This window comes from Rhamphochromis sp. 'chilingali', assembly GCF_963969265.1.
Source record: "Rhamphochromis sp. 'chilingali' genome assembly, chromosome: 10".
In the NCBI taxonomy this organism is placed as follows: domain Eukaryota; kingdom Metazoa; phylum Chordata; class Actinopteri; order Cichliformes; family Cichlidae; genus Rhamphochromis; species Rhamphochromis sp. 'chilingali'.
This window is the reverse complement of record NC_137937.1, coordinates 2760812-2785450: the sequence shown is the minus strand read 5'-3', so window position 1 is coordinate 2785450 and position 24639 is coordinate 2760812. Positions and strand designations below refer to the sequence as shown.

The window sequence follows — 24639 nt, the reverse complement described above, 5'->3', positions numbered from 1 at the left end:
GCTGTGGGGGAGGGAGGCTGTAGGAGGGTGATGCTTGTCCATCAATGCCCCCCACACATACACACACAGACACACACTCCCTGCTGTGGACCCCTGTGTCTGCTGCCCAGCCTGTCAACCTGAGAGACGGGAAGGAGGGAGAGGGGACTGGAGTGCTGAAGTAAGGTATAGGCAGACATTTTCTCAGGAATGCTGGGAGCTATCAGAAGTGACATGTAACCATATCCCCTGTCAGATCTCAGACTTTATCTTTGCTCTGCTGTTGACTGCTCCTTCAGTATGCTGATGTATCCTGTCAGAACCTGAGAGCCTTGCATGGGAGCTGACCTTCCTCCTTCCATCTCTCCAGGAACGTTTTGATCAGGACTAGGTGAATAAAAACTTGTAAGTATCCCTGTAGCTTCATTATTTTGTCTCTGGAGATATTTAGAGGTATTCACTGGAAGTCTCATTAAAGCGTGATTTAGACTTCTATGTCGTAATTTGTGATTTAACCAGAAGCCCCTTTTAATCCTGTGCCATTACCTTCTGCGCCAGTCAGTCTTTGCTGCATTGACCTGACATGTAGTTACATTTCTGGAGAGGTGCACCTCAGCTTACTCAGATAGTTATGGTGCAAGGGTTAAAAGTCAGAATCAGGCCAAAGAGTGAAATGTTTCCTAATAAGCTAATTGCTGATTTAAAATATCAGAAATGTTAAAATATATTTGACAAATGACAAAAATAAAGAATGCTTGCAATACAAAACCCAAAGACAAATTCCCCATATATAAAAGGAGAAATACCTAACCCAGCCACGAGGGGTTAGTGCAGTTGGAGCACACTAGGAGTAAACCAGTGTACTCTTAGTGCTGGTCCCAAGCTAAGATAAATAGGGAGGTTTGCATCAGGAAGAGTATCAGGCATAAAAACTCTGTCAGAGCAAATGTGCAGGTCGTAAAGAACGATGTTTGGTTGGGGCACAGGTTAACAACCGTATTAACCTGTTTGCCAACCACCTATGGTGCTGTTGGGCAACAGGTTGCCGGTGGAAACTGTGCTACTGTTGGCTGAAAATAAAGGAAGAGCAAAGGGGGAAGGCACGTTTGGAGACACTGAGGAAGAAGGAAATACAGGGGTGAGGTGGTGAACATGGCGGCTTTAAATGTTTAAAATTTAAAGCATTAGAAAAAAAATAATCTCACAGACGTAACATTATGTAGCATTGTGTGCTTCATCTTCATCTCCAACCTTCCTTTCTTATCAAAAAGTCTTGAAAGAGTAGTCGTACAACAGCTAACTGATCATCTGCAGAGGAGTGGGTCATTTGAAGAGTTTCAGTAAATGGAGAGTCACCTTCAAACACTAAGGTTATTTATGGAGTTCCACAGGGTTCTGTGCTTGGACCAATTCTGTTGTCATGCTTTCTGTATCATTACAAGGCATAGCATACAGGTTCACTCATATGTAAGATAACACACCAATTAGTTAAACTGTCTTCTTATCTTATCTTAATGACTTTATAGTACCATATCACCCCATTAGAGCTCTCTGCTCTCAGACTGTGGACTTGAGGTTCCTATAGCATTGAGGTTCCTGCCTCCCTTAGTAGAATGAGAGGCAGAGCCTTCAGCTTTCACACCCCTGTTCTGTGGAACCAGCTTCCAGTTTGGATTTGGGCGACTTATAAGATTAGGCTTAAAACTTTACTTTATGATAAAGCATATAGTTGGCGCTGGATCAGGTGAATCCTCCCCTAGTTGCGCTGCAATAGGTGCAGGCTGCTGGGCGATTCCCATGATGCCTTGACTGTTTCTCCTTCAGTCACCTTTCTCACTCACTATGTGTTTATACACCTCTCTCTATTGAATTTTTAGTTATTAATAATCTCTGGCTCTATTCTACAACATGTCTTAGTCCTGTCTTCCACCCCTTACCCACAGACAGTTGTGGCAGATGGTCGCCCCTCCCTGAGCCTGGTTCTGCTGGAGGTTTCTTCCTGTTTTTTTGTATTAATGTAGGGTCTTTACTTTACAATGTGAAGCACCTTGGGGTAACTGTTGTTTTGATTTGGCTCTGTATAAATAAAATTGAATCGAACTAAAAAATGCTGGGACACTGACTGGTAAAGGATGCTAAGGATAGGGTGAAATGGAGAAGAAAAACTCAATCAATTGAACATTTTTGTCACTGTGATCTGGGTTTTTATCTGCCACCACCATCAGGTTAACATTTACATTTGTTTTGGTTTGATCTATGACCAGGTGGCAGTGTTGAGTGCTAATTAGCTAACTAAAACATGTTAGCATGGTAACTAAGACATAAAGGCGTTAAAGATTCTTGCTGGATAGTTTCTTTATCCATGTATTACCTGTGTGCGTTACCTACAGTAGATATTTGGTATACCCTCATTTTGGAGAAACTATAGGAGTAACTGGAAAGTAAGCAATGTATTGCTTCAAATGAAGTCAGAAAAACTTCTACTGAACAAAACAAAATAAAAGAAACAACCAAAACAGTTTGCTTAAAAGGGGAGAAAGTATTTGCAGTATTTGAAGCATTTTCATTCCTGTACCTTTCAATTGGAGAGATTTTTGCCAATGGAAAATTGAACTATTACACAACTCTTTCTCTTCCACGCCATCAGACTCCACTGATGTAAAAAGCAAAACTGTAACTTTTGTCATTGTAGAACACTAAAAGTGCTGGTTTACCATTTCACAGTTTTGCTGTTTAACATTTCTGTTTGGGTGCAAAACGCCCTTTAAAACAGTGAAGTCACATAAACTTAGGTCCATGTTCTGTACATTGACTATGGAGAAGTTGTTTCATGCTTAGGTGTGAATTACTGTGTGTTTGGGGACAGATGTGTCGGTGCCAGTGATAGAAATAAATCAAATGTTGGGCCTTTTCCCTGCTTTTGCTGTGGTGAGTTGTTTTAGATTTTTTTCAGAGGCAAACATATTTGTCCCTCAGGTTTTTCCACTACTTTGTACATTCCCTTATGTCCATTTCAAAAATGTCAGCAATCTCCCTCCAGGAATCTCCTGATATTCATGAGTCGTTATGTTAAGGCAATAATTATTATTCTTTATGCTGGGGTGATGATTAATATTATCTTACTGTTAAATTTTAAAAACTCCAACAAAAAAAGTAGCCAGAAATACACAAGAAGAAGGCATAGCAATAATTGTGGGCTATGTTGACCTGATGTGAAATACATTCCTCAGGAGGTGCACACCAGCTTACATCGTATGGTACGAAGCAGGGTTCAGAGGGGTTTGCAGTTACCCTGCAGGTTACATATGGATTTCCAACTGAAGCATAAATCAGGCATTAGAAAGCACCACTGTTCTTAAGTACAAAAAGAAAAAAAAAAGAATTCGATTGAAAAATAGTAGATTTCGTTTGTGCTAATGGTCTTTCAGTACTTAATAAATCTGGGTAATATAATATTTCTTCCTGAACATTTTAATTTTTTTAATTGTTTAAGTGGAAACATTTAATGTTTACCTAAAAAAAGAGCTCTAGTACAGAGTAATTAGAAAGCTGTTGTTTATTTCATAATACTATGCTAATACCCGTTTGAGGGTTCACAACCATCATCCAATTAGGTCATGCACCCATGACCCAACTGAATGTGCTAATGGAATTACTGCAAACGTCTTTGACCCCCACAGTCGTTTACCTTCCACTCAACCAAACAAGATCAAACGTTGTTATCAGAGCACCCTTTGAATAAGACCACTTGGCCATCAGCAAGTGAGATCCAGCTTCTGATTGCAGTAATGCCACTAAGTTAGGGCTTAATGGAGACAATTAATAGCTGATATGGGAGGTTAACACTCACAATTGCAGCCACACTGATAGATCCTGTAGGGACTTGCTTAGGGCTTGATCCAGGAGAAGAAAAAAGAGACACACTTGTGTGGGTTTTTTTGAAGTGTTTAAGTGCTGTTCTCTTAGAGAGATCCCTCCAAGACCACCTGACCGTATCCCCTCCTGCATAATGACGTGCTTATTGATACTCACTGGTGTTACTAAGCTAGTTTTCTGAGCATTTTAGACATTTCACTGAGCATAGTTTAGACGGGGTTACCCTGACGTTAAATATTATGATCTCTCTCCTTTTTAATTCTGTCAGACCTGCAGAAAAGCAATGTAATTCCTAAATGTGTGAAAAAGATATGAAAAATAACTTAAGACTCATTTTCTTCAGTGTAAATATGTCTTAATGTACAAGCTATAAACAAATGCGTCAATAATGTGTTGCACAGTTTAATTCTCTGCACCACACTAAATTTTAAATCAAACAATAAATATATGATTGGAGTGCAGACTTTCAGCTTTAACTCAAGGGGCTTATTAAACTTTTGCATTAACAGCTGTTTTTTAGTGCCTTAGAGGTACAAAATTAACTGGAGAAATTAACATAATTTTAATGATAATGATGGTATTTAATACTTGGATGAAAATCCTTTGCAGTCAATGACTACTTGAAGTCTGGAACCTATGGACACCATCATATGTTCCCTTGAGATACTCTACCAGATACTAAACTCTATTTAGTTTTGCATTCATTAGTTGACAAGCGTGCTTTTTGAGTTGACAGGTGACTGAATTGACCTTAGAAAAATAACCCACCTCTTTGCAGTTAGAAACAAACTCATTTTTTTTGTTTTGCACTCATTTGGTCATTTGCACTGTGAAGCATTGCTTGATCAGTGTCAGCGAGTATAAGCCTTTATGCTTTAGTGTTAACTCTGCTACCTCAGTCGGCAATTACATCATCAATAAACACCAGTGTTCCTGTTATGGTATGTGCCTAACCTAACCCAACTTGGTGAAGTTGTTTTCTTAACTGTGCAAACAGTTTTATCGTCATTCACACATGTTGTTCAGCTATGGCATGAAACTGTTTGCCAGTTAATTGATTAACTTCTTGAAATTGGGCGACCATGTATAAAAGCTGCTGCAATTCCTAAACAGTTATTGTAAAACTAAAAAAATGTATAATAATAACTATTTTATAATAATTGAAAAAGGCCGTTTCAAATCATAATATGTGGCACAATTAATTGAAGTTTAAATCAGTATTAATTACTGATTAATACTGATTCTCAACAGGAGAGAAGGCTGATAGCTGTAGCCTCTGGTCCTCGGTCTGTGGTCCAGCATGCTAGTTACTTCCTGTTTTATTTTGAAATCCCCTTGTGTTGTGTTTGTTATGTTTAGTTTTGCTTCCTCTGTTTTTAGTCTGACCTAGTTCACCTGTGCCTTGTTTTCCCCAGCTATGTACCATCTCCCTAATTACCTCATGTCTGTTAAGTCCTCCGTTTCCTTTGTTTTTGTTACGTCTCACTGTCTTTTCCTTCACGCTGTGTGCTCTTTTTTTCCCTTGTCCCTCATTCCCAGCTTTGCCTTTATTTTGTATCTTGCTCTAAGTCTGTCAAGTTCAGCATTAAAGCTATTTTCGCTACGTTCATGTCAGTGTCCTGCATTTGGCTCCTTTCTCAGCCTGCCACACTGTGAACCTTGACAAAGGCTGTTGGGACTGAGAGTTTTAGGGCAATCGAGTCATAAAGAATTACAGTAGTACAGCTTAAGGACAATGCATAGATATTTCTATTGTTGACAATATAGACAGAAAGATAATAAAAATGTAAACAAAGAAAGTCCTAGACATTTGTTTCATGAGGCTGGAAGTACCAGTACTTTGTTACTGTATCGAAGTAAAGTTTTCAGGTAGCTGTTTTTTAATTGAGTTTAGATTTTTCTGAATTCTTTTTACTTTTTCTCTTTTACGTTTCACTCAAATATTCATACTTTCAACATTTTTAAAGCTGTTGTGGTCCTGGGTTGGTGACCCAGTGTTTTGTGTTTTTATTCATCTTGGTTTATGGTTCTGTATTTCTGGCTCTCTGGTTCTTCTTTGTTTCTAGTTCTTGGGTTTTGTTCCTTTGCCCCTCATGTTTAGTGTAGGTTTAGTTCTGTCTTCATGTTTATTTTCTTGTTCCCCAGTCAGTCGTGTCTCCTATCTCTGTGCTCCAAGTTCCCTCTGTTCAGTGTCAAGTCCAAGCCTCTGTGCCTGTCATGTTTCCTGTTTTATTTTGATAGTCTCTGTCCTGTGTGCAGTGTGTCTGATTTTGCTTCTCTTGTCTTGTTAGGTCTGATTTGTCCCAGCTGTGTTACTGTTCCCATCCTCTCGTTGTCCTGCTTGTGTATTTAAGTCCTGTGTTTCTCTTCAATAGTTTTTGCATCGTACCCTCTCCGTGCTGTGTGTTTCTTCCATGCTCTTTGTATTTTCTAGTTCTCTCTCCGAGTTTAGTTCCCTAGTTTTCATGTTTCTGGTTTAGTTCTCATGTTTTCATTGTGGAGTTTTTTCCAGCAAATAAAGCTGCCGTTTTAAGTTTACTTCCTCTAGTGTGTTGAGCCCTGCATTTAAGTACACAGCACACACGACAAAACAGGCTTATTACATTTAGGTTCATCCATAGCTTACACTCTGGGGCCAACTCTGAAGTGGCTCAGAACAAGTACAGATGTCCTTAAGTTGTGGTTATGGTACTTGAGCCTCATATCACTGCTACTACCCTGCATTAGCAGTTCTCTCACCTCTTGACTGAAGTAACACAAGACCTTGTTTGCTGAAGTCATATATGTATAGAACTCGTGACTGATGGCATTCTGAGAGAGCCTATGCATTTTGTCTGCAAGAGCAAAGATAACAGGGCTGCAGAGTCTGCATAGGCTCTCGTTGGCTCTGAAGTTGTCATGGAGGGTAAAATACAGCCTGTAGAAGCCAGATGTGAGGAGAGATTAACAAAGGTTGATGACAGACCTCATGGAGGCTACAGTCAGGGAAAAGTGTGTCATTCTGTTACAGTATAGAGGACCCAACTGCAGACACGGAGATGAACTAAAGAAACAAAAAACAAACCTTTATTTGAGCTAAAAATAGGCTCAAAAAAGTAGGCTCTATGATGCCTTGGATAGGAGGGTAGAAGAGGTATAATGAGGTATTTCCTCACGCTTGGACTATTGTAACTCACTGTTTATGTGTCTAAGCAAAGGTTCTCTGGATCGTCTGCAGGTTGTGCAAAACGCTGCAGCTAGGCTTTTGACAAAATCCTCTAAGTATTCACATGTGACACCATTGCTATCTCAGCTACACTGGCTTCCTGTTGAATTTAGAGCCAATTTTAAGATCCTGGTCTTGACGTTTAGAGCCTTGCATGGACTGGCACCAGCCTACATCTCCGATCTGCTACAGCCTTATGTCCCTAGCAGGTCCCTGAGGTCATCTGATCAGGGCTTACTTGCTATAAAACAGACTAAGATGAGAACTAAGGGTGATAGAGCCTTTGCCACTGTGGCCCCGAGACTGTGGAACTCTCTTCCCCAAACCTTAAGAACTGTGGACTCAGTAGTTGTTTGTAAAAAAACAACTCAAAACTCACCTTTTAAAAACTGCTTTTGATTAATTTTTGCCTGTTTTATATTGTCTGTTTGACCTTTTATTATTTGTTATCTTGTGTGCAGCACTTTGTGACTCTGTCTAGAAAGGTGCTGTATAAATAAAACTTTATTTATTTATTTATTTATTTATTTAATGAGGTCTTTCCAGAGGCGTGTCCAGCAACCACTGTCAGTGGAGGAGAAAACGGGAACCCTCAGGAGGCTGGCAGCAGTGAAGACAGAGCCCACCAGGAGGCCAGATAGAATGCCAGCAGTGAAGCAGCAGGACAGACAGAGATCGATGGCAGTCTACATGGAGGTCATAGCCACTTAAAAGGGAATTGTGTCATGGTATTGCAGGATATAGGACCAAGGAGGTTAGACCAGCAACAGAGGTACAGCTTCTATGGAGTACGGCTTTGAAGGAGGCCAAGAAAGGGCCAAAGATGGTGAGGCAGCCAGTGGCATGAATGGAAAAACCTGTGGGGGTGCTTAGGACCCACAAGCTTGTTTTCAGCCAGCTTGGGACATCCATACACAAGTTCAGGTAACTTGGGACCCTCATTCTGGCTGCTCATTTTCAGGTGGCTCGAGACCCTCGAGTTTAGGTTATGTTGCCATAGGACCCTCTGAAGGCCCTGATGACCAGGACTGCACAGGACCCATTGACGAACACTTGTGGCCAGGACTGTGCAGTTCCCACTGAAGACTCTTGTTGGGCTGAGCGTGGTACACGCTGTCATTCTGAGTAACCCACGGTTAACTCAGTTCTTTACAGACACTAAGCTGGGCACACACTCTTCACCTCCTTCTGTTCAGCTCTCCCCCGACTTGATGCTGCTGATCTGCGCGCTGGCGTTCTCGCTGTACAGCCCGCCAGAGAATTTTCAGCCCGGCTCACCGGAGGATTTTCAGCCTGGCCTGTTCGAGCATTCGGACCCCAGACCCTCTGACACCTCACTCACTGTGAGTAACTCTGTTAGCAGGTCAGCCTCTCTAGTTTCCCAGCCAGCTGAGGCCCGAGTGTATTGATTTTTCCAGTGACTATTCTCCTAGGGACTCTTGTGTTTACATGTCAAACAGAATTTCGACATCTGTTTCACTCCACAGCCTGTCAGTTTTGTTGCTTCACCCCCGGACACAGTTGTTCCCTTCCCAGTTTATTCAGACACAACCTGTGTTAATACTCCTGCACCTGTGACTGCTCCTGGACTTCTCTCTCCTCCTCCCTTTCCTGCTCCCAGGGCTGTTCCTCAGGTGAGGGTGGCTGTGGCCCAGCTGGTCCCTGCTTCAGTATCCAGGCTGGGGGAGGCTCCTTTTGTCTCTGCACCCACATCTACTTCTCTGGTGGGGATGGCGGACGTCCAGTCATTGCCAGTGCCTGTCCCTGTTCTCCGGGTGAGGGCAACTGTGACCCTGCCAACTCCTGCACCCTTTTCAGTTCCTTAGGTGGGAGAAGCAGAGGTCTAGCTAGCTCCTGCACCTATGCCGGTCCCAGGGTAAGGGTAGCCAGAACCCAGTTCGTCCCTGCACCTGAATATGTTCCTTGGGTGGGGATGGCTGATGTTCAGACAGGCCCAGCACCCGTTCCTGTTCACTGGAGGAGAGCAGTTAAGAGTCAGTCACCTGGTGTACAGTCACCGGCTGTTCCTTCTGGAGGCTTGGGAGAACCCTTCCAACACCTTCTCATGTTTGCTGGTGGCTCTGGTAGGTCCGTTCAGCCACCACCTGCACCGCCTGTGGCTTCCATGCCACTGCTGGCTGCGCCGTTGCCTCAGGCTTCCACACTCTCATCTGGTCCTGCCTCGTCTCTTCCTGCCTTGGCTCGTCCTGCCTAGGTTCATCCTGCGCCTACCAAGCCACGTCCAGTGGCCCAGCACCCGAGGGATGTCGGTGACAGCCACGTCTGCTCCTCAGCCACCGTCTTCAACACGGTCGGCCTCCGGACCAGCTCCATTTTTGGACTATGGTGCTCTCGATCCCCGGGTTGACCCCCAGAACTGCTTTGGACTTTCTGTTTTGTCTCATGGTTGACCCAGCTCCTCTGGTTTGTTCTGGACTCCTGCTGCTGGGCTTTTGATTTTTCTGGACTCATCACTGGCAACCTGAGTTCTTTTGACTCAGTTTTGGTTTTGTTACTTTGCCTTTCCTGTGCTCTTGTGTCTCGTTGCCTCAGTTATGATTTCATGTCTGTTATTTTCTGGTGTCGTCTGTGTCGGGTCTGTCTGGGTTTGGTCTGTGTGTTTCCGTTACTTCCTGTTTTACGTTGGTAGTCTCCTGTCTCCTGCACCATGTTCTGTTTTGGTTCACTTACTTTCAAGGTTCCTCATCTGATGTGTTATGTTCAGCTTTGCATTCTCTGTCTCGTTGTGTTGTTAGCCCCAGCTGTGTTCCCCATGTGTTTCCTGTTTCGTCCTCATTCCACGTGTATTTAAGTCCTTTGTTTTCTTCTGGGGGAAACAGCCACTGACAGGAGACCAGCAACCAAGCCAGAGGTAAAAGAAAACAAGTACGTGCCCCTGCAGTAGTGAGCAGGGAGTAAAGTAAGGGATTACTATTGCAAAAACGGTAATTAGATTACCGTTACTTTCCCGTAGGAACGCTGCGTTACTGCGTTACTAAAACCGTGATTTTTTTGCGAGAATGTCTCATGAAAGTGACGTAAGCGAGTGCGACGTTCGTGACAACAGCTGTGTAGAGAGAGTATGAGCGTGCAGCGTTTAAAGCGTGGAAGTACTGACCTTACTTTGAGTTTGATTCCATACAAAGTGACAAAAACATTAGTGTCCGCTGTGCGTGGGAAGAAAACTTCTTTTTACAGCGAAAAAACCCCCTAAACCTCCAAGCAAGCACCGAGTAGCTACGACGTAATGGGAAACTCACAGAGAAACTCGCGGATTCTTCCACTGACCGCTGCGGCACACCTGCACCAGGGTAAACCTCCGCCTGCTCCACTCCTGCTTTACAGGTGAAAATAGAGCAACAGGACCGCTGAGTCTTTGACTTTATTTATTTTCTGCTGCGTTTTACTTGCATCTATTTGAAAGACTGAGTGTAAACACAAAAAATATTTTATTTTATGAGCTGGAATGTCCAGAAAATAGGTTTAAATATTAAACTAATTTCTTCCAGTCAGTGAATGTTGCATATAATTAAATGTTTGCTTGATGCATAAAGTTAAAAGATTAAAACTAATAAAACAAGTTTTAAAAAGAGACTTTTCCATTTGATTACATTTTGTATGATGGATTATGTAGAAAAAGTAGAATTGGGCTGAAAGATCTATCGCTTTATCACCTACTCAGGTTGTAAATCGTGTTTTTAAAAAGTAACTAAGTAATTAATTACTATTGAAAATAAGTAATGAGTAAAGTAATGGGATTGCTTTTTGGGGGAAGTAATCAGTAATTAGTTACTGATTACTTTTTTCAAGTAACTTGACCAACACTGGTAGTGAGACTGTCTACAGTCATGATTTGCTACATAAGCTGTAGCCGGAGACTGATGGATTCCACAATCCACGTGGAGACAACCCGCTCAAACACGGGTAAAACATGCAAACTCTTTTTTTTGTCCCGTTTGGTTCTTTTGCATCAGAATTATTGTCTAAAGGTAAAGAAAGATGCCCAACGGAATTACTTTACCAAATGGACCATCCCAGCCTTGCCATATTGGTCTATTTGATTCACCTTCGCTTTTATTGTTTATTTTATTTTCATTTGCTGAACATGGGACAGACTTGACTGGGAAAAAGAAAGAGGGAAAGAAAAAGAGCGGGGAAGAGGGACGGTGATAAAGGGCAAAAACCAACAAAACAAACAGACAAAAAATATAAATATCAATCACCTGTTGAGAAAGAAAAAAGAAGCAAAAAAAAAGAGCAACATAATAAACAACATCATTGCAATGATCTATGTGAATATAACAGTAAATACTAAATATTAAACATTATTGTGCAGCACATAAGATCAACAGCACACAGTGTGCTTTGAGGTAGGAGCCAAAAAGGGTGTAGTTTGTGTGTGTGAGCACCCGTGTGTACACCTGTGAGCATGAACGCGCTTGTATTTAAAAGGTTCCTTCATGTAATGATCTGCTAGAGGGTGTGGGGGGGCCACAGCCCTGTCCACCAGGGCATGAAGCAGGCACAGAGGAGATCCAGGCTCCAGACATCCAGAGGCAAACTCTGCAAACTCAACACAGATGGTGGAGTCGAACTCAGTCGAACTTGCTGTGAGGCAACAGCACTAACCAAAAGCAAAATTGGCCTTTAAATGTTGTCCAAGATAAAGACGATGTTGGATAACACCTCCCACCCACTCCATGACACACTGGTCAGTCACAGGAGCACGTTTAGTGAGAGACTAAGAGTACCAAAAAGCACCACTGAACGACACAGGAAATCATTCCTGTCTGTGGCCATCTCCCTGTACAGCTCATCCACTTAACACACTGTTTACTGCAGTAGCTACACCCTTTTTGCACATGCTCCTCTTTCTTATTCAAATATTTCCCCTACGGATCAATAAAGTATTCTGATTCTCATTAAATGTAGGCAGAAAAGGTTCATTTAGGTCGGCACAAACATGCTGGTAAAAGGTCCTAAAAGTATCTACTTTTTATTTTCTTACTTTGAGTACATTTCAGAACTTTTTCAGAACTTTTAGAGTAAGGAAATTGAATCAGTACTTCAACTTTCAGAGTATTTTAACACAAGTACCTGTACTTCTACTTAGCAAGAATCAGAAGACCATAGTTGTGATAGATGTCCCAGACAGCAACATCAGAAAGGAAACAGAGACATACCAGGGCCTGAACGAAAAATTGGAGTAGTTCAAGTTTTATTTGTCATATTCAGGTGATAATGGCACATCACTACCAGCAATGTATTTCTTAGGCTCAGAGCCCCCTCAGTATTGCACCAAGAAAAGCAAAATTTGCACATAAAGTAATAGATTCATCAACAACAACAACAACAAGCGTTGAATAAATAAATACAGATTATGACAAAATATGGGCAGCACGGTGGCACGGTGGTTAGCACTGTTGCCGCACAGCAAGAAGGTCCTGAGTTCAATTCCAATATCAGGCCGGGGTCTTTCTGTGTGGAGTTTGCATGTTCTCCCCGTGTCTGCGTGGGTTCCCTCCGGGTACTCCGGCTTCCTCCCACCGTCCAAAGACATGCAGCTTGTGGGGATAGGTTAATTGATTAATCCAAATTGTCACTAGGTGTGAATCTGAGTGTGAATGGTTGTCTGTCCCTGTGTGTTGGCCTTGCGACAGACTGGCGACCTGTCCAGGGTGTACCCCGCCTCTCGCCCTAGCTGGGATAGGCTCCAGCGCCCCCCGCGACCCTGAAAAGGATAAGCGGAAGTGAATGGATGGATGGATGGATGGATATGACAAAATACTGTAGTGGCTGTTGTGCAGAGGTAATTGTATACACTTGTACAGTGATACAGCAAAAGCAGCTGTCAGATATTTCAGCAGTTCAGTACCCTTATGGCTTGTGGGTAGAAACTGTCCCTGAATCTGCTGGTGTGGGTGTGGATGCTCTCATACCTGCTGCCATCAAGCAGAAGCATTAAGAGTGTATTGCTGGGATCAGAGAGCATCTGGAGGGCCAACCTCATACAGTGCTGTCTGTAGAGGTTCTGAATGGCTGGCAGTGTAGACTTTGTGATACATTGTGCTGATTTGACCTTCCTCCACAGAGCTGAGGTCCTACCAGGTCATGACACAGCAAGACAGAATAATCTCAATGATGCACCGATAGAAGTTGAGAGTCCATGCCAAACATCCTCAGAGAAAAGAGCCACTGTTTCACTGCTTTTGTGATCACATCCACGTGTTGTGACCAGCTCTTATCCTCACTGATGTTAATTTCTAGAAACCTGAAGCATCTCCACCTCTGTCCCCTCGATGTCAGCAGGGGTGTGCCCTCCACCCTGCAGTCTCCTGTACTCCACAATGAGCTCCTTGGTCTTGGTGATTTTGATCAGCAGGTTGTCCCAACACCAGGGCTCTCCCCTCTGCTCTGTAAGCAGACTCCTCTCCATTCAAAATGCAATTAATGATGCTGGGTTCGTCTGCAAATGTAACAATGGTCTTGGAGCTGTGTGTGGCCTCACAGTCGTAGCTGAACAGGGTGTACAATAGGGGGGCTGAGCACACATCCCAGAGGGACACCAGTGTGGAGCGTCAGTGTAGATGACGTGACAGACACCTGTGGTCTGTCCGTCAGCAAGTCCAGGATCCAGTTGCATAAGAAGACACTGATTAGCTGATTTCAAAGCTTGGTGATAAGCCTGAATGGAATTATTGTCAGGCAGCGCTGTGTGGCAGGCACGAGGTTTAAACACAAGGAACTCAGCTTAATTTGCTGGCAGGGAAAAAGCATACAAAAGCAAACTAAACTAAACTGGACCATCACAAACTAAACTCTAAACTCCTGTTCACTCCTTTGATTTTTTCCTCGTACTTTTTGTTTTGCCTCCTCGTCACGTCTGTCTTTGTGCGGAGCTGCCATGTTCTCCGTCGTTTTGTACAGAACTGTTTTTGGGGCAAATAAAATCCAAGTAGGGATTAAAACTGCAGAATTAATGATTACCGGTGCTGGAAATACTAGTGCTTGATGCAGTGTTTTGATTTTGCTGCCACTCGTCCCCGCAATGCGCAAAAGTCCCGTGGTCTGTCGATCTCTATACAGAGTGACAGAAAACACAAGAAACTCAAAACATGCAAAGACACAGACCACGAAACACAGACTTACAGAACAGAGGGGGCACGGGGAAACATGAAGGGCAATGAATCAAAACTAGAAACCATAGAATAAATCACACGAGTACAAAATACAAAAATCACAAAGAACTAAAAACGCTGGGTCTGGAGACTCAGGATCCTGACAATTATGGTGCTGAAAGGGGAGCTTTAGTCAATGAACTTATGGTTCAGGTGGGAAACGACAGTGTGCAGAGCTAGCATTGTTGCATCATCTGTGAATCTGTTTAGTCTGTAGGCTAGAAGTGAAGATGTGATTTGAGTCCTGACTATACGCTCAAAGCACTTCATAACAGTGGAAGTGAGTGCTAGTGGGTGATAGTCATCGAGACAGCTTTATTAGGTTTCTTCGGGACAGGGATGATGGCAGTCCTCTTAAAGCATCAGGGGACGACAGAAAAAAACACAGAGAGAGGTTGAAGACATCTCCCTGTTTTTTAACGCATGCTTTGAGAGCATGACCTGGGATGTTATCTTGTCTGGGCGCGTTTACTTTTTAAAGGAAATACACGGAAGCCTCAGACAGAAACTCCTCAGAAGCAGTCACCTCCCTGGTATGGATCTTACATTTAACCAGTCTTGTTAATTATATGGCTGAGGTGCAAATGATAAACGGACTGATTCTAATACTGTGCTTTTATTCTCTCCTGGAGCACTCAAAGCACTTTATACAACATGCCACATTCAGCCATTCACACAAGCACTTTCTCCTATGCTTGTTAAGTGCTTTCTAGCTAACATTCACACACATTCATACTCTGGTGGATGTATTGGAGAATAACCTGGGGTTAGTGTCTTGTCCAAGGATATTTGGAATGCAGACTGGGGGAGCCAGGGATTGAACCACCAACCTCCCAATCAGTAGATGACCAGCAGAACAACTGTGGGGACAGAGCATCTCCTTGGTAGAGCACATGATGGTAACTTGTGCATTTGGCTTGAGGTTGGTCTCTAGTGTTGTTTGCTACATCTTGATTTAATTCCTGATGAAGGCTCTTAGGGTCCTGTTGATCTTGTACAGTTGTAGGCATTCCAGGGTCCATGTGAAAGGCACTGAGTCATAGGCTTTGTTGTAGTCTTTCAAGGCGGTGCACAAATTAGTCAGTCTGGTCTTGCAGTCTCAACCGACTGCTCTCTCTACAAAAAGCTGATTTTTTTTGCCCCTTTGGTGTTTCCACCAATTCCTTTCTATACCCCACTCATGTATGGAGCCATCTGCCTGGTTATCTTAGCCATTATAATGCCTGACAGGAGCTTCTATAGGGTACTGAAGCAGGTTATTGCTGAGTCTATTCTGGGGATCCTTGGGTATCTGGAATGCTCAACCTAAAGTTAGCCTTTCCAGGTGTGTCTCCTGCATTTATGCTGCCAGACGTTCATGGAGTGCAGTCAGCTTCTTTGGCCAGTAGGTGTGAATCATGTCAGGGCCTGGTGCTGTCCAACTCTTCATATTGGAGACGCTTTCTTGGATATCTGTCACTGTGATGCCTACTGGATCCGGCTCCTTATATGGTCTGCACGTAGCTCCATTAGCCACTGAGAATTGTTGTTATGTGATGCGTCCTTCTCCCATGTGCTCTTCTAGTATTGCTTCATCTTCAGCCTTGGTGGGGCTGTTCCCCTGCCCCTGAGAGTACACCTTAGATGGTTCAGTGGAGATCAGCTTGTTTATTTTCCTGCTTTTCTAGGTCTCTGGTATACCTCTGTAAGTGGCTGGCCAAGGCTGTGAGTCTTTGCATGCCAGTTTCTAAGGCCTCAGGTATGGGCAGCTTGCTGTTCTTCTTAGGCAGTGATGATGATTAACTGTGATTTACTCTAGCGTAGTGTTTTGTGGTTTCATTGTGAAGATTACACTTTTATGGTTAGATGTCTCCTTCATAAGGGTTTGTTTATTTTTCCTCACAAACTGGGTAAACCAGAGACTCTGAAGTCTGTGATGTCCTGATGCTCATGCCAACAGATAAAATCATAATGTCCACTTCTTTGTGGGGTATAAGCCCAAACCACATAACAATATCCTTTAAGATGTGCCTATTCGTTTAAGGTAAGTATCCTTATTTCCAGAATGAATTTGACAATAATGTAGTTATGACAAATGCCTAAACATAGTACCTTTAACAGTATCCTTTAGCTGCTTTTCTTTCATCAGTGACAGGCAGCAACAGAGTCATGGAAGCTGGATGGAAATACCAGGCGTGCTATTGTGTCAGTGGCTAGTATGGGTGTTGCTGTCACCAGCCGCCAATTTGGAAGGGTACTTGTCTTGCCATTGGTCTGGTGGCTGTTGTTTGATGGGGTTGGGGGAGGGGATGGGCTCCATAGGGTGACAGAAAATAGAAAATGGAAAATTCCTGTGTGAAGTGCAGTCGTTGATCAGGTGTGAACTGCACAGCAGAGATCAGAGAAGGAGGGAGAGAGCAGACAGCTGCTGCAGCTCTACATAAAGCTCTTCCACGGCAGCATACCAACTGGCACTGGGGCCCAGGGTCTCACATTCTCACCACACTAGTAGAATGAACATGCTGCTGGTAGGAGGAGAACTGTGCACAGATGGGAACTACATGTTTTTCCTCCACATATTTCATACAGTTTGTATCCTAGGAACACTCGTGCAATCATATATCTTTGGCCTATAAGTTCCAAATAATAATAATTATAACAATAATAATGAATAACTGAACAGCTTCTCTAATTATTGATATTTTTTTTACATACATACATACATAGAAATGTATGTATGTACAAGACCCAGGAGGTCAATGCAAGTTTAACTCTTTCACTGAAATAAGAAAACAATATTGCCTGGATACGAGTAAGTATAACAGGTATTTACAGCACAGGGGTCCATGCAGCATGAGCATCTTTTCCATTAGTACCTACTCAGATTGACTCATCATGGATCGCCACGACTTGACTAGGATTGACTGATTTTCCATTACAATCCAGTACTACCTAATGGGCGTGGTTGTTGTCATAGCAACTCTTGAATACAACCAAAGCTTGTGTACCAGAATAAACTAGGAGGGAACACAACAGAGCAAGGGCAGGTAAAGGAAAGCACCTAGCAAAGAGTGAAGATCTCAGCTGGCCTTGTATCCAGACCCAACCCATAGTGGTCATGCTGAACATTGGTAGTATAATGTTCTCCATGGCTTAAATAGACCCTTTGAGGTCTGTGACACGTGCTCAGGGTGAACATACTCTCATTTGTGAAAAGCAAAAAGGTTCCCACTGGTGGACCTCAGGCTGCAAGGTGCCAGGCAATGAGCACAGGGCCCACTAGAGGATGTCAAGCCTCACCCTCATCAAGTCAATTTCTGATCGTTTGGCCAGAGACATTTACACCAGTAGCCTGCTGGAGGTCATTTTGTAGGGTTCTGGCACTGCTTATCCAGTTTCTCCTAATACAAAAGACCCATCAAAGGACCCTAATACAGCGGTACCCATCCTCACTGGGTCCTGCTGATACGTTAAGGAACTTCTACAGCCCTGTCGAGCTCTCCAAGAATAACTGTTTATCTCCTGGAATCTGCTCTATGCTCTTGAGACTGTGCTGGAAGACAGAGCAAATTTTCTGCCATTGGCACATGTTGATGTGCCATCCTAGAGGAGAGGCTGTGTATGCTCTGTGGAGTCCAGATATGATCTCATGGTACCAGTAGTGAACTAGTGAAACCCCCACCCCCCAGAAAAGACGAGGAGGGGAAGAAAATGCCAGTGGCCTACAACTATGAAACCTGTTTGTTAAATTGATTTATATACACACAAATATATACATATATAAAGTTGATTCTCTGTCTTTGATTACAAATGTTTTTGTCGGCTTCTTCTGTGAACTGAAGAACACCTAAGTCTTTGACTCAAAAGGATTACTCTGAAGAATTCCTCAGGGCTAGTGTGTGTGTGTGTGTGTGTGTGTGTGTGTGTGTGTGTGGGGGGGGGGGGGGGGGGGGGGGGGGGGGGTTGTATTTTGACTGCGAGGCCCAGTGACATCCGTGGCATATGTCTGTAGCTTTACCGTCAACTGATGACAGACAGAATGAATCTTGAAAATGGCCATCAATTAGTCCTTGAAATCCCAAACCAGCCAAATAGAATGGCCTGATGTGTCCTCCCGGAGCAAGAGGTCACATGTTTCTCCATCCATAACTAATTTCTAATAAATGTCCAGTTTCCCTGAGCTGGTGTTCAGAGGTCACATTGTTTGGATGCTTTTTTTCCTCTCTGGTCAGATTCAGTAATTTTGTGAGGTTATCAAATGTTAAAATGAAAATTAGCTACATGCTGAAATGACAGCTCTTTATTCTGTTGCTTCACTTTACTAATTTAGTGATTGTTTTTGTATAACATTTACAGCACTTTGGTCCACGGAGGTTGTTTAAAAAAAAACTTTGACTTGAATTGTTCCATAATAAATTAAAAGAAACTCACCTAAACCTTTTAAATATTGGCAATATCATTTGTTTAAAGAGAGCTAGTTATTTCACCACAAACACTGTGATGATTTAACCACGTGACTAAATGTAGTTTTTTGGTCTTCAGTTCATGTAGCCGGCTTTTTCTTTCCAAAAAAAGTCCATATAAAAGTTGTAAACAAAAATATTAGCTGTAAACACAGTCAGTAAAAGGAACTGCTATATTTCCAGTTTGTTGACCATAATGTGCTATATGATACGATGCCTTTCCCTGCTAAAGCACATCATTACAAAACTACAAAAATAAATTATTAATTAGCTTTGAACGTCAGTTTGTTTAATATAGATTTTTTCCCATAACTTGTGCTACCATTACATTGTGTGTGCAATGCATTCTGGATAAGTGAACTATAAAAAAAAAAGGCTAGACTTTGATTGTAATAGGAAGAAAAAGAATGAGTGGAAATTGCTTGTGGATGAAGACAGTTCCAAATGAGAAGCCAACATGTATTTCTTCCATTGAGTCATTAAAAGAGTTTACAGACACTGCTCATTATCAGTGGTGACTAAAACCATAAGTTGTGCCAAAAGTCTAAAGTGCTTTTCACGGTGAGTGAAAAGCACTTTAACAAATGTGAACGATTTGAAACATTGAAACACTAGAGGCTCTTCCGCTTGGCAATAAAGCATCCACCGTGAACATGAACCAACGGTCACCACCCTGATTGTGGAGTAAGCTGATAAGATACGATTCAGTCAGCCCAGAAATCCCCAAGTGTTCAGTGTTTTGTCAGATGCAGTAGTATGGTGGCCAGCAGATGTATGCAACCCAGTAATTATAAATCCTGTTTGTACACGTGAACATGAAATTGACAAGTGACAGGTTTTTTTTAATTTCATAAAAAGATACCTGCAGAGTTTTATTTAAATATGAGATTTAAATTGATAATGGTAGAAGTCAGGATGACCAGCTGAGTGCTTTGTATAGGTACATTTTGATAATAAAAGATCAATAAAATTATTTGTAAGCATTTTAAAATACAGATAAATAGGATCAAAATTATACTTAAAAGATATAAAACAAAAGTGAGAACAAAGAGAAATGTTTTTTTGTATAAGGCTTTAAAAGAGATTTGAGTAGTATGAAGAGATTCTCTAGAATTGAAAGGCTCTGGCTAATTGTTTGTTTACTCATTTAGTCTTGGTCAAGATTTTAGAAGCAGCTGTGAGAGTCCCACCTGTGGATCTGTGCTCTGGTCTGTGGGTATATATCAGTTAGTTCTTAAACTACACTACAGAAAGCTTCACGCCAATACCATCAATTAAAAGGCAACAATGAATTTCTCGAGCCCTCTCTTCAGTTACTGCTTCAAAGCAACAGCACGTGTGTCACTACTATTAGCGACAGCGTCTGTCTTCAGAAAGCGATCTGGCTCGGGTATGACCTTGCATCTAACCCTGTTAGATATGCGCCTTGAGCATGTTCATTGCTCAGTGACGTTTTGCTCCTTAAAAATAACACAGATGCTGGGCCCCGTTTGACACTGTGGACTCTGCGTAGCTGGGCAGCGTCCAGCTATTTTCATTAGCACCACCCCTTGTAACCCCTCACCCTCCCATACTCTCAGTGTCTGTTGCCCTGAGAATTGCAGTTGTGTGAGTCACTTTATTAGTTTTGAAGTCTGACATGTTCCTAAGTTCTCTGACTGCTTCATCTGCAGGCAGAGCCTGTCTGCAACTGGCAAGTGTTAATCACGGATCAGCAACTTGGGTTTCACCTGTCAGACATTGGAGCGCTGCAGGACTGGGAGGGATTTGCACAGTCTGGTCACTTTAACAATGTTGTCTGTCACCCATTACCTCTTACATATCCGCTTTAGTTATTCACACACCTTATTCTGACTTGCAGATGCTACATTTTAAACATTGTTTTCACATGTGCAGATTCATAATTCTGCAGTGCTGGCATTGTTCTTCATTAAGGCAACTTTTATCCCATGATTATCACATTAGGATTTCCATTATGATTGCTTGAATACGTGTGTGTACAAAGAGGAATACTCATTATAGATATAGGGGGTGGGGAAACTAGTTCAAATTTATTGCCTGCGTCAGCTGTGTCAAATTTGGCAAGCTCAAATGGTCAGCTTCCAAATGGCAGGGCAATACCTAAGGGTCAGCAGCCTTTGTAATAAGCACGAAGTTGTACATTTTCATCTCTCTCTGCCTGTGAGCCGTCATCAAAATAAAAACTAATGACACACATTCTGAATAGAACATTCCTAGGATGCAGAATCAGTTGACTGGGAGCAGTGAAGATTGATCTGATTGTGAAGGACAAGAAGACCCCCACTGCTCGCCCAAGTGAATCCTCCATTCTTTTCTTTTTAAAATTTTCTCTTCTTTTGATCATTCATAAGGGGACCACCCACTTTCTGAACCTTTGCCTCTATTTTTGCAGGGTCAGAAAGAGTTGCCAGTTGCTCTTTATGGCTGAGATTTTTACGATGTGGTCAGAGCTGTTTGGAGACCACCAGCTCCCCTTTGGTTTGTCACTGGAGCTACAGTAGCCCTGAGAAAGGCCGGAGTTGTGTGGGAGTTTGCAAAAGAAAAAAGTCTGATGAAACCAAAACTTGCAGGCGACACAATGCTGTCATTTGTATCCACATGTCATTAAATTTCCTAAACAAATATTATTGACTTTTATGCAAATATGGTGCAGTTGAAAAGGCTGCTGCTGAAATTAACTTGGCACGGCAGCTAATAAATAGCAGAGCACATACTAAGAATACCTGTTCAATCAGTCAAATTAATGTCACTTTGTTCTGCGATAAACTGAACTAATTTCTCCTTTATTAGGTTGGTAAGCTTCTATGTGTAATTGCATCAAACTGTTTCAGAGCTCTAATGTGTAGCCATCATGGTAAAATAATTAACTGGCGTTAAAATGTTTATTTTACTGCTCTGAGCGCTAACTCACCAGATTAATCATTTTCTGCAGCATTAATTACGTTCTCTTGTGTTCTAGTTAACTGTTGTATTTTTATGTCCTTTGCAGATGTTTAATCACCGTTTGATAACATCTCTGGAGTAGGCAGCACTAATAAGCATCAGTTTCTGTGAAAGAAAAGTTGTATGATCCATGTAGAGATTGGTTAGATTCTCCCTTTAATGTGAATGTGCAGGGGAAACTCAGGGTTAACTTAATGAGCTGACAGCCAGCTTCGTGTGGCATTTATCCTGATCGCCATTGTTAGTGTAAGTGAATTCAGATAACAGAAAGTTACCTATGTTGAACAAGCCTCGTATTATAAAACCCTCGAGGAACCCTGCCTATGAAACAGATAAAGAGACCACATGCACGCTGACAGGTGAGAGAGAGGGAAAACCAGGGAGGACAAACAGGTCGACACGAGAGGACCCCTGGTCCATGTTCTCTTCGCTTTTTTCATAAAAATTGGGGAGTTTGAAGGGGGAAGCACCCCTGAGCAGTGTGTTCAGCAAAACAGTACAAATGGGGGTTAAAGTGAGGGTGAGTACAAATCATACATTATAGAAGTCACAGAAACGTCCAAACTTTTTAAAACTTATAGGTAAAGTTGAATTAACTTTCAGTTAAACAGCTGCCAAATCAATAGTCCAGACAGTAAAGTGTACAATATAGTGCTGGATTTAAAGATGCATCCATTCATCAGTTTTCTCTTTCTTTCTTTTTTATATAAGCCGAAAAGCCCAGAACTCCCTCTCCTCAGCCATCTCACCCAGCTTGTCGAGGAGAACAACATTAATGGCTGGGTTTGGCATTCTCGGACCAGTCGAGATATATAATCTCTCCAGGGTTTGCCCCAGGGTCTCCTCCTGATGGAGGAACACCTCACCCAAGAGGTGCAGGAGGCTGTGAAAAATTGTACCCTTGGCGATCCATCACTCCCTTGATGCACCTCCCACAGAATACTCCAAGGGACAAATGCCTTCTCCGAGTCTACAAAATACGTTTAGACTGTTTGAATGAATTCACATGAACCCTCAAATATGTGTCCTGCGACCAGAGTGAAACAAAAATTGTTCCTACTGTATCTGAGATTCGAAAAACCAATGGACTCTCCTTTTCAGCACCCTGGCATGGACTTTCATGGTGAGGCTGAGGAGTGTGATTTCCCTATAGTTGGAGCACATTCTCAAGTCTGGTGAGAGTGAGGGGAGAACCTGAGTCGCCCCCCTCGTCCACACACTCTGCCTCCTCTATGGAAGATGTGTCAGTGGGATTAAGGAGGTCCTTGAAGTATTCCTTCCACCGCCCTCAGTCCTCGGTTGAAATCAGCAGCACTAACCACACTGTACACTGTGTCAGTAAAACACTGCTTTCCCGTCCTGTGTTCCCCGAGGGTTTGCCAGAATCACTTCAAGGCAGTCTGTAATTCTTTTTCCACAGCCTCACTGAACTCCCCCCAGATCCAAGTTTTTGCTTCAACCTCTGGTGTCCACCAGCTGGTTCCAGGGTTATCCCCATGACAGGCACCAACAACCTTGCAGCCACCGCTCAGTGCAGCAGCCTCAGCAACAGAGGTGCTGATGATGATCCTTCTGCTGAAATGCTTTGGTGAGAGTTGAAGATCTCGTGGACCACGGCCTTTGTTAGGCATTCCCAGCATACCCTCATTATACATTTAGGTGCACCAGGTCCAGGTGACACCAAAGTCACTTGGATGAGTGACCAAACATTTCTCCAATTGAAAACGGCCAGATGAACAGAATCAACCGTTTGGGGGTAAAGATAAAGATATTAAATGTCTTATTTACCCCAGATTTGGAGTATTCCTTTGTTGCAGCACTTGTCTGCTATTACTAATAATAAGATATAACTATCAGATAAAACAAACGGAATTTAAGAAGAATTATAAAGGGCCTTGCAGGTGTATTATACAGAGTTTTTGCATGTGGCATTAAATATTTTCTGTATCTTCTGCCCTGCAGTAATGTGTTTGACATATGTATTGGAAGTTGACGATGTAGAGGAGCAGGGCAAGCTACATGAGGGCCATCTCCTCTGAATCTTCATTCTGTATCCCATTACATAAACATCTTGCTGACAACGAGAAAACAGTGAGTTCCAAAGTGATGACAGCAAGTCCTGCAACAGCCATCATACATCAAGTACAGAATAATTCCTGCTAGCTTGTGTAACTGTGGGTCATGTTTCTTAAGCTTGCAGAATGCTACCTATGAGGTGAATTGTTAATGTGACTTGTAAAGTAAGTCCAGTTTGTGTCAGCTAATGTCAGGAGCAAAAGAAATACTAACATTGAAACAAAAAGCGCTTTGCTCTAGAAAAACATCTGAACAGCTTCAGAGCTTTGCATCATGTGTGGGCTGCAGCACAGTGCTTAAGAGTCTTTGAAATACTATGAATGAAGAGACAGCCTCGAAAGGTGGGATTGAAATACATTGTTGACTTAGACTGCCTGGTTTTCTCCTGCTAAGTTATTCCAGGGCTTTAGTGGCCCTGACTGCCAATACTCTATTCCCTTTCTTGATTTAAGTTTTGTCTATACGAACATGTATGTAGTTTTTTTTTTTAATGCGATTTTTCAACACACTTGTTAAAAAGAAAATTTTGTCCACTCTAGAACTGTTTTGAAAAATGATCTCCATTCACAACGTAAAAAACAACGTCAGGCACTATCAAGAGCACATCAAAGGAACAGCTGGCACGCAGTCAGAAAAGGAGATAAAGACTTGTCCACACACTGAGGCCCGAGGTCTGAGGCTCTAAAGCACTATAACTGCCTTGTGTGGTACCAGTAGGTCATTAATTTAACTGGGACCAAAAGTCTTGAAATCAGTTCCATAACATATTCTGAGCTGGTATAAAGCAGCTTAACTGACAGTAATGCAATCTGCAGACCTGCTGACAGAATATCTTTATGAATGTTTAATCTTTGTACGTATAGACAAGCTCCTTTGACTACGATGACCTGGATGACTGAGAACCTTCACAGACACTTTG

The 24639-nt window shown here is 42.4% G+C and overlaps 1 long non-coding RNA gene across 1 annotated transcript; it reads left to right on the top strand.

Moving 5' to 3' along the window:
• On the top strand, window positions 1-10450 carry LOC308404767. Its single transcript, XR_013973193.1, has 3 exons — window positions 1-165; window positions 279-384; window positions 7597-10450. It is a non-coding gene; the product is annotated as an uncharacterized lncRNA (long non-coding RNA).
• The last annotated feature ends 14189 nt before the right edge of the window (window positions 10451-24639 follow it).